Raw genomic sequence first — 13502 nt, 5'->3', positions numbered from 1 at the left:
ATGGGTTGACACGGGCAAAGGTGCATTCACTTGCCAAGTGAATAGTACCTCAATGGAACTATTTTTTGCGGGAACTAATTTTTGCGGTTCGCAGTTCAAGTTTGAATATTTAATATTTGCGAAAACTTAATTTTGCGGATTTCTCACTTGAAAAAAAATTAGAGCCGTACTGTGAATTATTCGACCTTTGTTTTTCACATTTGAAAAATTTTGCGGAACTTAATTTTAAGGTTTGGACCTAAATCCGCAAAAACCGCAAAATTAGTTCCCTTAAGGTAGCATCAAGTTGGCAATCGTACCCTGGTCTCACGTGTGAAAGTGAAGAACCACTACTAGTACTACACAAGAATTAAGGTACGCCAATACGAACAGAAAAGCGGGACACAATTCATGGAAATAGAAACTTGTAAAAGCATTAATTTTACTGTGTATGAAATTATTTACAATGAGAAGAAACTTCTTTGTTACATTAAATATATATTTAGTTACAAGCTACAAGGCAAAGTAATTAAACACTTTTTTTAGAAAAGAAATAGCTTGATCATAAAAATTAGGTTTAAAATTTTTTATAATTATTTTTCGGGGACAAACAATAGTATTAAAATGATATATGTTTCAAAAGACGTGCAGTATCTCGTCAGCGGATATTTTCATACAGTTTTGTTGAGCGAGTCATGTTTTGAATTCTCATCATCTTCATTTTCATTTTCTTCATTCAATTCTTCGTAATCTTCTTCGTCGTCTCCGTTGATGATCAATCCACTGTTAAAAAAGAAACCAATCAGATACTTTAATGGGATAAACTTTCGCAGGGATTAAATTTCGCGGTTGGGCCTATCCGCGAAATTAAAAAAATTCGCGGGGACTTAATTTCGCGGGTGGCACTATTAGGGGGCAATATTTTCACGAATTTGTGACTTTATCTTTCAAATCATGCATATTGGTTGTTGAAATACACATTATTTGCGCCTCTTTGATGCAATTAACCATTCAAATAGTATTTATTTGACATATTTTGAGTTTTGTTTAGAAATATTTCGCAGATGAGGGCCTTCCAGATTTCCATTGGGACTTAATTTCGTGGATGACACCCAAATCCGCGAAATTTAATCCCTGCGAAAGTTTATCCCATTAAAGTATATTTTAAAATTACCTTAATGGGATAAATTTTCGCGGATTTGGGTGTCATCCGCGAATTAAGTCTCCATGAAAATTTAGAAAAGTCTTATCTGCGAAATTTTCTTGAACAAAACTAAAAAAATGTCAAAAAACTTTATGTTAACTAGCATCAAAGAAGCGCTAAAACCTAAATAATCTGGCAGTAAAAAGACTCTAAGATTGCTTCTGCAATATCAGCAAGCAGCTTCATATGAGTATAGATTGGCTTTGAAGGGGAAAAAATAGTCGGGTAAAGTGCTGAAACTTTTAGGCAAGTGACGAAGTTTCAAAAAAACCTTTCAGTGTGTTGATGTTTTAAAATTTTGCTGACTCAGCTAAAATAATGTAAAATGTGCTAACTCAGCAGAAAACATATTGATTTCAAACTTGTGATGTAGCTACCGAATACCTTTAAAACCGTTTTCGGTTAATTCATTTCAAGGCCCGTCTTTTGAGTCTGGTTTGAAAATGCAAATCTTACTGGGCATTAGCTAACGACGTCACCAAGAAAGTGACGGATTTTCGAGCCATTTAAGGGGTCTAATTGACGAAATTACAAAAAAAAAACGACCCCAGTTTCCTTATCTACTTTTCATGATCTTTAGATATCAAGTGTCGAAATTCATTTTTGAAACAGTCTTTAAAAGAAAATTTGTTTGCAGGGGTTTGTATAGGTTTAGCACATCCCTGTTTAAGTTTTCAGTCGGACGGGGCAAGATTTTTAGTTAATCTTTCTCATTGACTTTCCCTAAAGACATAAGTGTATCTGGCACATCTTTGAGACTCGTGTACTGACAAATAACGTCATCAAAAAATGGGGCCCAAAAAGGGTCTAAAACGTTTTAATTCGATTGAGTTAATTCTACCAAACTATTGAAGACTTACATAACAATAATGAATGAGACAAGTGACAGCGCTGATAAAATGTACCAAACCTTCGTTGAGATGGATACTGTTGCTTTTGTAAATTGCGTTAAACGCAATACTTACTACAAAAGCTATGGCGATTTCCGTTGATGCAATAAATGCAAATAAATGACCTGAAAAGTAAACAAGCTTCCCATGTTGTAAAAGTTGTAAAATACATGCATTTTTATCAAAAGCATTTCCATGCCAAGCCGTGCGAGCACCCGCCAAATTCAGTTTTTTCGTCCATCCGCCAAATTAAATTCCCTCTGAAAAAACTTTTTTGGCCATCCGCCAAATTAAATTCCCGCCAAAATTTTTTCCTTTAAGGTATCAACTGTCTGTGTCCATGTTGTATACTGGTTTTGGTAAAAACCCTCCTTCTCACAAACCCCTCCCACTGGAAGAATTGACCAAAAAAATCGTCCCCAGTGGAAAATTATATTCCAATTTTTATCCCCAATTAAAATAATTAAATAAACGAATCCTCACCGCAAAATATTGTCATATTTTTCAACATTCAAAAGATTTTTCTGACAAATGTAGATCAATGTAGAGCATTGGGAAAATCAATCCTATCGAGTTTCAGTCTGTTATTTCTAACCCCACTGGCTGAAATAATCCTACCGGGTCTGTGAGAAGGGGATGTAAAAAGACCGAAAGCATTTTTTTACCATACCTTGTTCACTTCTTCCAACGATTTTCGACAACCTTCCACGAATCGCACCTGGGCCAACACCCAGCCCAAGTCCCCATGCTGCAGCTAAATACACTCTTCTTGAGATGCATAGATTTATTGTTGTCCTCGTTTTCAAACAGATTTCGTTGCTATAAAATTACATATTCACAATGATAATTGTGTTGTTTACACCTCATGAGACATTTTGAATTTCAAGTACTTTTGTTTTAGAGTTAATATTTGCCTTTTGGGAATTTAAATTGGTTTAAATGTATAATTTCATAGCAATGAAATCTGTTTGAAAACGAGGACAACAATAAATTTATGCATCTCGAGAAGAGTGTATTAATAATTGTAAAATTTATATAAGGACTTTCTTTGAAAACTTTCGAAGCATATTATTATGACATTGACACTACCTTATGGGTAGAAAATTTGGTGACTTTAAACATTTTTTTGTTTGAAATTGAATACTTTAACGCAAAATTTTGGATTAATGTTCTTATTTACGACAGAACATTACTACAGAAACTAGGTAATTTACCTTAAGGGAACTTATTTTGGCGGGAACTAATTTTGGCGAATTTGGCGAATTTAGGGAGTGGTCAGAAAGTATCTACTAGGGGGGGTGGAGGATTCTAGGGGGGGGGGGGTTTCTAAATTTTTTCGAGGGTTTAGGGGGGGGTTTCAAATTTTTTTTGAGGGTTTAGGGGGGGGGGGTTCCAAATCTTTTGGGCAACGCAAGAGAAAATGTAGGAAGTCTAATTTCATAGTTTTACGTTTCAAGATTTCAAAAATTTTTCGGCCTAACGGCCGACAACTCAGAATTTATTTTATTTGATATGTGTACATGTCATACTAACATTATTTGGGCATCATCGCCTTGCCCTTTTGGTTTGTAGCACTGAGCTAAATAGGGAAGTAGCTTGGTGGCTTTCACAGCTCATCAGAGTGGTTTGAAAAAGTACTTTTTAGAAAGAAATTTGTCAAAACAAAGTGTCTTTTAGCTAAAATGGTGGTGAAAAACATCGACATTTTCTCCCGTCGGCGCAAACCATGGTTGTGCCTCCTTGTCTCTACTAATATCTTATAAATTATATACACAGAGCTTTGACAGACCCTGGAAAACCTGAAAATATAGGTTTATAGGGAAATTTCAAACTCAGAGAATGTTATTTTTCAGACTCCTTTTAACAACGGAATAGCTTGTATTTTAGGGTCTCGAGTACCTGATCTTCTAAATTTTCTCCCTTCGGGGCCAACCATGGTGGCCCCTCAGGATATTTTGAGTAATTGAGTAATGCCTCTGTAATGTAGGGAGATTATGTATCAGGAAAAATAAGCCGTAATTTTCTCCCAAAACTTTGGGAAACTCAGAGAAAATAACTCGTTGATTCCTATTTTAACCCTGGACTATTCCTATAGGAGATCTACCATTTTGATTGACGTTTACACCACGGGTTTTTTTCTTTTGTTTACTTCAGAGAAATTCCGTCGTAACCATGGAAATCGACGGAAAAAATTCCGTGGTGTAAACGTCAATCAAAATGATAGATCTCCTAAAGGACTATACTCAACTTTACAGGGCTAAACTATCTCCCTTACCTAATTTTGACATAAAAAACTGTCATACAAACAAATGCGGTATGAATTCTTTTTTGCGTAAAATTTTTCTAGTGGGGGGGGGGTGCGAAAAAATATTGGGCCTTATGAGGGGGGGTTCGAAATTTTTTTCCAGGCTAGGGGAGGGGGTGCGAAAGTATTTTGGGATTTTTCAAAATATCCTCCACTCCCCCCTAGTAGATACTTTATGACCACTCCCTTAGACAAAATTCGCCAAAATTAGTTTCCGCCAAAGTTAAATATTTTGCTCACTCGCCAAAATAAGTTCCCACTAAAATTAAAATTTTTGCTATTTTGAAATAAATAACTTCTTGAGTTTACAAAAAAGCTTCTAATACGGCAAAATAGAACAGATTTACACTGTCATTCGCCAAAATTAGTTCCCGCCAAAATTAAAAAAATTCATCAATCGCCAAAATAAGTTCTCGCTAAAATAAAAAATTTTCAGGATTTTTGCCGCTTGTCAAAATTAGTTCCCGCTAAAATATAAGTTCTCCTAAGGTAATAGTTGCTGAATTCTCTGGTGTTTTCTCGGCTTTAAAGGTTTTGTTTTTAAATAAGAGTGATAATGCTTGCTAACTCATCAATTCTAATTCACAAGCTTTTTAATATTGAATTGACACGGATATGGAGCAAGATTGGTCAGAAAGACTTTTTTCTTTTCTTTTTGAATTTTCATTTTTTTTCTAACGCGTTGGATGAAGCCAAAATCAAGGCCGGGGCAAACCGACCCAACATTTCATCCAATATGACTTGGAAAAAAATGAAAAATGCAAATGTTGGATGAAATGTTTGATGGCGATCAAACTTCATCCAACACCATCCAACACGATTTTTTTCTTCTTTTTTTGAATTTTAATTTTTCTCCAAAAATTTGAATTGACCCAAACTGGTCCAACATTTCATCCAACATCAGAAAAAAGGCATGTTGGATGAAATGTTGGATCGGTTTTCCCCGGCCTTAAGGATAAGTTTTAAGAACACGGAATAAGAAGTTTCATAAATCTGTCACTTACATGCAAAGACTTGCCAAGCCGTCGTTGTAAACGCCAAAGTTAAACAAAAACCAATAAAAGCCAACGGAAAAATGGTCAATATTCGAATGTCAGGAATACCCAATTTGTGCAAGAAGACATAATTGATGAATGAAGCACCAATAAATTTGAGACCATTGAACTGTGCATACATGTAACCAATATTGGCAGAAGAGAAATTGATTGGTGGATGTAGGATGTATAGAACACTCACATCACCGTATCCAGTGTACACTAGGGAAGAAAAATAAAAAAATTGAAAATTTTAGAATAGGTAGTTAAATTGGAAAGAATTTACGAAAATTCTTTTGGAACGACTCATTTTCCAACAAAGTTAATCTTGGCAATAGCCTGTAAGACCGTAATAACGCCAGAACATTACTGAGGCCCCAGAGGCACCCTCAATATCACGCAATATTTTTTGTCCGTAACACATTACGAAAATCGCTAAGATTTATTATCGCATAAAAATAACCAAAATAGCCAAAATCACGCATTGTATCTCAAATTTTTGCTCTATTATGTATTATGCTAAAATCTTGATCACACTACCACGCAATAAGAACTTTGGATCACTCTATCACACTGAAACCGCTGAGGAGTATCATTACTGCTGTCAGCTTCATTTTCAAATAGCTATGGTAGAAAAAAAGGAAGAATCTTACCCGAAGTGAAGAGCCATAGAACAACATACAACAAAAGGATGGTTCTTCGTTTGTTACCATTCCTCTTCTTAAACACAACACGAACGGCACCTGTCAATGCTCACCTTTCAAGATCTGACAAAATGAAATCTTCGGTTGGTCAGGCCTTGGTGGATATGATTCTTGTAAAAAACACCAATAAATCATTTGAAAAGCAAACATTGCTAATACCAGTAGGAAAGTTGGTATGAAACCATATTTCTGTAATAAGATACCACTGATTGCACTTGAAACGACACCACCAAGAAACATCATAGATTCAAGAATGACTGTTCGTTTAGTACGTCCTTCAATGGACGTCACATCAGCAGCGTATGAATAAATAGATGCTATGATTGCTACAAATTGGCCAAAGCAACCATCTAGGAAAGAACCAATAAGTAACAACTCTAAAGGCCATTCCTCGAAGTATGAGTTTAAGATAAGTGTTATTGTTAGTATTGTCCCTCCAATCATGGGTAGAATCATAACCCGTTTGAGACCGATTCTATTTGACCAACTGGTGTAAACCAGCGTGGATATAATAGCTGGTAACATTTGAACCAAATTAGAGTAAATGTCCCATTGTGAAGTTTTCTCTTGTAAAAAATTCTGATCGTCCTTATAAGTTTCGTTTTTCGATTCGAATAGAATTTGACAGTATGATTTGTTGAAGTTTTGAAAGCATGTTTTTCTGAAGACTAGTTGTTATTCGACGGGTGATAGAATGAAATTGTTGAACATGTAAGCGAATAAGATGGGTTCCACAATCGTCGTCTGACCGCCCATGGTGAGTTCTTCTGCATTAAATTATCTGAAAAAAAGAGACAATTTTGAGTCTAAAATCTTTTTATTTGTATTTTCTGTAAATTAATTCACTTGAATATACAGAACTTGAGATAAAGAAAATGGTCCTCAAGCCGAATAGCAAAAGTTTGAAAGTAAAAGAATTACTGAAATTATTTAAGTTTCAGATAATTTTGAACAAATTTGGCTTGTCATTAAATTCTAATTAAAAAACGTGTACGGTTTTGTTCCTCCAATATACCAAACCGCAAAGTTCATGCAAGACAGGAGTATAAGCTAATCAATTAGAAACAAGTAATACTTTAATGGACCTACCTATTTATAAAACGAATAATTAGAATTTAATGGAAGTAATGTATAATTTTAAATTTCGATTTATATATCTATTGGAACGGAGAAAGCAATTAAGAAACGCATCGATGTTTAACGGTGAAAGAAAAATAATATCGACACTTTAATCAATCATTCATCTCGAGAAAATCTCAAAAAACCGCTTTTTTCGGGACATTTCCGGTTCTAGCGGCCGGAAAAATTTCTTTTTCGAAAATTGGGCTCTGTCACATTTTGGGCATTGCCATTTTACATCATTGTGCAAAAAATCATGAAAATCTGTCGAGTATAAGTTGAAAAAATGAAGGAAAACCGTTTTACGCCGGTTTTCGACTGTTCCGGCGATTTTTAAGGAGTTCCGGATTCAAAGGATGATTTTTTTGGAAATCAAATAATGCTAAGTTTTGGGCATCATCATAAAGAACATTTTTCTGTAAAGAAACAATTAAATACCGGGTGACCCACGAAAAAGTTCGGACGTTTCTCGACGTCTTGAGGCCGAACAAATGTCCTAAAGTGCTCGGAGTTTAGATATTTAGAAAGTAGATATCCTAACTTAAAATTAGAGCTATCACTTTTTAAATTTGACCAATTTGTTCTCTATTTATGAGCTTTTAAAGTCAAAATTCACTTTTCGGAAAGTGTAAAAAACACGTAAAAAAGAGGTATTAAATTTATGCAATCAATTAGAAAATCACTTACAAATTGACTTATTTAACGAATGACATTAATAATTAATAAAAACACCTTTAAAAGTAATTTTTGTTTAAAACAAGACTAGTTTTTATAAAAATTGGCGCTTTTGTAGATTTTTCAGATTTTTTTTAAAAACTGTATATCAAAAACGTCTAAAAATACCAAATTTGATACCCCTTTTTTACGTGTTTTTTACACTTTCCGAAAAGTGAATTTTGACTTTAAAAGCTCATAAATAGAGAACAAATTGGTCAAATTTAAAAAGTGATAGCTCAAATTTTAAGTTAGGATATCTACTTTCTAAATATCTAAACTCCGAGCACTTTAGGACATTTGTTCGGCCTCAAGATGTCGGGAAACGTCCGAACTTTTTCGTGGGTCACCCGGTACCGGGTGACCCACGAAAAAGTTCGGACGTTTCTCGACGTCTTGAGGCCGAACAAATGTCCTAAAGTGCTCGGAGTTTAGATATTTAGAAAGTAGATATCCTAACTTAAAATTAGAGCTATCACTTTTTAAATTTGACCAATTTGTTCTCTATTTATGAGCTTTTAAAGTCAAAATTCACTTTTCGGAAAGTGTAAAAAACACGTAAAAAAGGGGTATCAAATTTGGTATTTTTAGACGTTTTTGATATACAGTTTTTAAAAAAAATCTGAAAAATCTACAAAAGCGCCAATTTTTATAAAAACTAGTCTTGTTTTAAACAAAAATTACTTTTAAAGGTGTTTTTATTAATTATTAATGTCATTCGTTAAATAAGTCAATTTGTAAGTGATTTTCTAATTGATTGCATAAATTTAATACCTCTTTTTTACGTGTTTTTTACACTTTCCGAAAAGTGAATTTTGACTTTAAAAGCTCATAAATAGAGAACAAATTGGTCAAATTTAAAAAGTGATAGCTCAAATTTTAAGTTAGGATATCTACTTTCTAAATATCTAAACTCCGAGCACTTTAGGACATTTGTTCGGCCTCAAGATGTCGGGAAACGTCCGAACTTTTTCGTGGGTCACCCGGTAAGTTGAAAAAATGTGACGGAAATGTGAAAAAAACGACGATTTCCGGCACATTTCCGGTTCTACAGACCGGAAAAATTTTTTTTCCGCAAACGGTTTTCGACACCTTTTCGGCAGTACTAATGTGCATCTATGTGCAAAAAATCGCAAAAAACTAATGATAAAATCTCGAGAAAATCTCAAAAAACCGCTTTTTTCGGGACATTTCCGGTTCTACCGGCCGGAAAAATTTTTTTTTCGAAAATCGGGCTCCGTCACATTCGAGGGTTTATAGTAATGCACCTTTGTGCAAAAAATCAGAAAAATTGAATGAGCCAATCTCGAGAAAAGTTGGTAACTAACGAACGAACGAACGAACTAACTAACTAACGAACACGGGTTAATTTATAGGACCTCCACCCCACCGGGGTAGGTCCAACAACCAGAAAATGTCAAAATTGAAAAATCATCTTTATAGAGAATGCGAATATTTGTAGCTCCATATATTGATTTTGGAAAAACAAACAACTAAAACCTAAAAAAAGTCAATAAAAAATATAGCAAACAAAATACGTTGAAAATTTAAAGTCACGCGTTAAGTTTACTTTTATCGCTTCATTTGAATTACAAGTTCACAGCACTTGACACAACCCTTTTTTCATAAGCCTCCTATAAACTTATTGTATCAGAGATTTAAGTTTTTTAAGTCTAAGATCGCATTTTGTAACTGCCAAAATGCAGCTAATTTGTCTTTTAGTTTTACGTTTGTTTTCATCGTTTCCTTTGTACTTAGATTTATTATTTGATAGGACTTTTGTAGTGAAACTGTAAATGATTACTATATAATTTGTATTAGTCCCATGTGTATTGTCTATATTATGTGTCTAGGGAGTTGCTTATTGTATTGTATAGTGCAGTATTGTGTGTATAGTTATGTGTTCGTCCCTTGAGGATTGTCTAGTTGTTGTATGAGTTGTTGTGATGTGCTATAAATATACGTATTGGAATTGTGAGTGTTAGTTGAGAGTATCTGTTGACGTGTACGTGTATGTTCAGCCACAGTGTTTTTAGTAAGTTTCTATTTGTTGTTTTATATGTTGTATCTTTGACTTGTCTTTGTAATCTAACTGATGTATCTTTATATCTTGACTCGTACTTTATTTGTATTTCGTATTTCGTTAGCTAAATGTTTTATTTTATTCATTTTTAGCCATTTTCCACAGTGAAGATGCGTCAAAGAAAACCTATGGCTCCGTTTTAACTAAAGTGTCGTTCGTGACTTGTGTTGACTCCCATTTTGACTCGATCGACATTTAAACATTTTCTTAAATCAAATTTACAAATACTTTTTATAATTAATACTACCATAGTCTAGCAAACTAGACGACTAATTCAGACATAGTAGAAATACAGTGTACAAACTAAATCCCGTAAAAATAGTCTTATTATCATATAACGCCCATAATACTGTATTAGACGCATTATAAACGTCTCCAGTCTAATACTACCAATATTTGACCATACACATTTTTACGAATATCTAAAAGATCTTTTTTCCCAGCTTTAAACACCATTACGTCCTCGTCAGCTTCGTATTACAAGGCTTGTTAAAAATATGCAAAGATAGACTCTGCAAGTTTCTCTATACATGACATTCAATACGGAAGCACCCGAAAATAGCTCCGGGCGTTTGTCACTAGTTTTATTGTTTAAATTCAAAATAAGTACTGAACACCCGGACCTGGTGCTTCCGTATAAAATATCACGTGATGAATATCGTGAGATGTAGAACTAGTGTGCGGTAACTATATAAATAAAAAACGCAAAATTTTGAAGCAGACTTAAGTTATGTCTCTACTCCTAAAATAAACTTGACTATTACGTACCTTGATTTTATTGATCAATCTTGCAAGTTAAGTTATATAATTTTTGCAAATTTCATCTTCTGCTTCTCCTTAGTTTTATTAATTGTTAGTTGATTTAGTAGTGATTAGTCTGAAAAATAAAGAAAGTGGAGTTTGTACGCTCATATTAAACGTCTACTATCGTCTACACAAGTTCAGTAGAAAGAGGATATCTTAAGAGGGCGGATAAATTTGAAAAACGGGGGTAAGCCAAAGGGTGGAGTGAACAGTAATGGAGGCGTTTATGTTCCAAAACTCTACCACCTGTATTTTTTCCTGTTAACCACCTATTACGGCTGTAAACTCCGTTCATATATACTTCCCCTTTTAAAGGACGATCACCTACTTTCCTATAAGCTATATTTCTCATTCAGATGCTGGTGAGGTTTTTGAGATAAATATTGTGGACCAATTTTTATAAGGAACACGATTATAAACAACTCGAAGCTGAAAATGGTCCGAAAATAAGGAATTGTTAAGGAAATGCTCAGGCTGTGCATAAGAAAAGTTAAGGAACAGAGAGTTAAACTTAAACTTGCTCACATTATTCACAAAAGCCTAAACAAAAAGATGACGAAACAACGACCAATAAACGTCTTTTTCTGTACTTTGGTCTATTGTTATACTTATACATAAGTCACATACTTAGCAAATCCAATCTTAGCGGCTTAGTAAATAAGGAACTTTAAGGCTAAAATTATCTGGAAAAATAAGGAACTCCAGGCTCTGAGTCAAGTTAAGGTTCTTTAAAAAAAAAGCGTGTAAGTATACACGCATTGTAAAACGAAACACATTGGCTATCTAAAAGGGGATCTCCTTGACCTTGAGATAATTAATTTGTCACTTTGACAATTTATAATATTGAATTCTCGAAAAAGACTACAGTTTTTAATATGTTTTGTTTTAAAATAAATTCTCTTCGTCAAAAGACGAATATCGTGATAAGACTGGATAAGATACATGGTAAATAAAAATGAAAATAATCACGCCTCAAATCATAAGAATCTTTGTTATCACGTGCTTTATGCATGTGATAGACCACATATTAGCAATTTTCACCATTGTATCAATTTTCAATTTGACATGACGATTATTCAAACACCATTACCACTTGACCTAGCTTATTAAAAATGCGTCAGGATTTTCGTAGGCCTTCGTACAAGCTGCTTGTTTAAAGCTTCATATATGCTTGCCAGAGAAACCATTTCGTACACATAACTTCCCTTTATTTTTTAAAATATTCGAATGTTGCTTTGTCCAATGTAAGATACCACCCGGGGGGGGTACTACCCTTGTCGACCGACGGGGGTGCTCCGCTGAGGTTCGAAAAATGGACCCTACGTGGGACTCGAAATTTGCGAAAAAAGTGACCCTGAATGGGACTGAAATTCCAAAATTTTCTCAAATTTTCTACTTTTTCCCCAAATTTTCCAAAAAAAGGCACCCTACGAGGGACTGATTTTTCTATTTTGGTGTTTTTGCGACCCTACCTGGGACTCGTGGAGGTTAAAAAAGGTACCCTGACCAGCGGAGCATCCCCGTAACCCATTTTGCCCTAGTACCCCCCCCCCGGGGATACCATCATTGTTATCATAATTGTTCGACAGTAAAGCATTCCACCTTTTCGTGCCATGATTTGCAATCCCGCATGGCATTTCCAAGATCTGCAAAGCTAAGTCCGCTGCCCCTACATATTGAATCAGTAAAAGTAATTTTTATCGATCGTTCTCTCGATTTCTGGGTTTCTTGAAGAGAGAGAAGAGAGGAGGTAGTGAACAGTGAACTGAACCCACATTGTCTCCATACATGATTTAACGGATCCTGACGACGCCTTGCCTTCATTAAAGCTAGAACTTCAGCGCTTTTGCGTGGTTTTCATAATCAGTCGAGTTATCCGAAAAATAAAACACCTAATCATCGTTTTAAAATACAATGTGATTGCTTCCCAGTTTTATTTCAAGGCACTGGTCATCAGATTTGGTTTACGTAGTAGTATGGTGTTTTCTTCCATCTGACTGCATAGCTTTGTAATCAAGTCCCGCAGGTCTATCCATGCAAATCAACCACCTATATATAGAGAACAAATTCATAATTTTATGAGTTCTGAAATTCAATAGACTCTCGCTTATTCGAACTTCAATAATTCGAAACTTTCTATAGTTCCCATCAAGGAGAAACCCTCTTAATATACTTTCTATGAAAATTGTTGATAGCTTAATGTGAAAATTTCGGCATTGTTGATAAGGTGAGGAAACCTGTTTCTTAGGATTGAAAAATGCGATGAAATTAATTTGAAATTGACCAAAGTTAGGTAAAAACAAGCTAGATGCTGAATGGGCCTACCTGATGATGAAAGTTAGATAACAATAAAGAGAAAAATGAAAACAATCAGAAAATGCGTAACGCATTAAATTTCATCATTGATTGTTGATGGGGGAAGGAGAGTAGGAAAAAAAGAAATAGAAAGTTCCGGCTTCAAAAATCAGTTTTATTGACAATTGAATCATGCTTGATGGTGGTTATCAATAATGTTTCTGTGTAAAAAAAAGAAATATAAGGAAATAAGTCCAATGAAAATCTGCAAAAACGGTGATTTCCGGCATATTTTCAGCCGGAAAATGAAATGATCACAATTTTTTAGTTAAATATTAAAGATCTAGTGCAAATACTTGATTTTTTATCCA

At 34.5% G+C, this 13502-nt stretch overlaps 1 pseudogene; it reads right to left on the bottom strand.

Moving 5' to 3' along the window:
- Nucleotides 1-444: 444 nt before the first annotated feature.
- Nucleotides 445-10905, bottom strand: LOC136818076 (lysosomal proton-coupled steroid conjugate and bile acid symporter SLC46A3-like; annotated as a pseudogene).
- Between the last annotated feature and the right edge of the window lie 2597 nt (nucleotides 10906-13502).

Source organism: Clytia hemisphaerica, unplaced genomic scaffold, assembly GCF_902728285.1.
Source record: "Clytia hemisphaerica strain Z4C2 unplaced genomic scaffold, Clytia hemisphaerica genome assembly, whole genome shotgun sequence".
Taxonomy (NCBI): domain Eukaryota; kingdom Metazoa; phylum Cnidaria; class Hydrozoa; order Leptothecata; family Clytiidae; genus Clytia; species Clytia hemisphaerica.
Note: the sequence above shows the minus strand (reverse complement) of the source record. Positions and strands in the feature narration are given on the sequence as shown.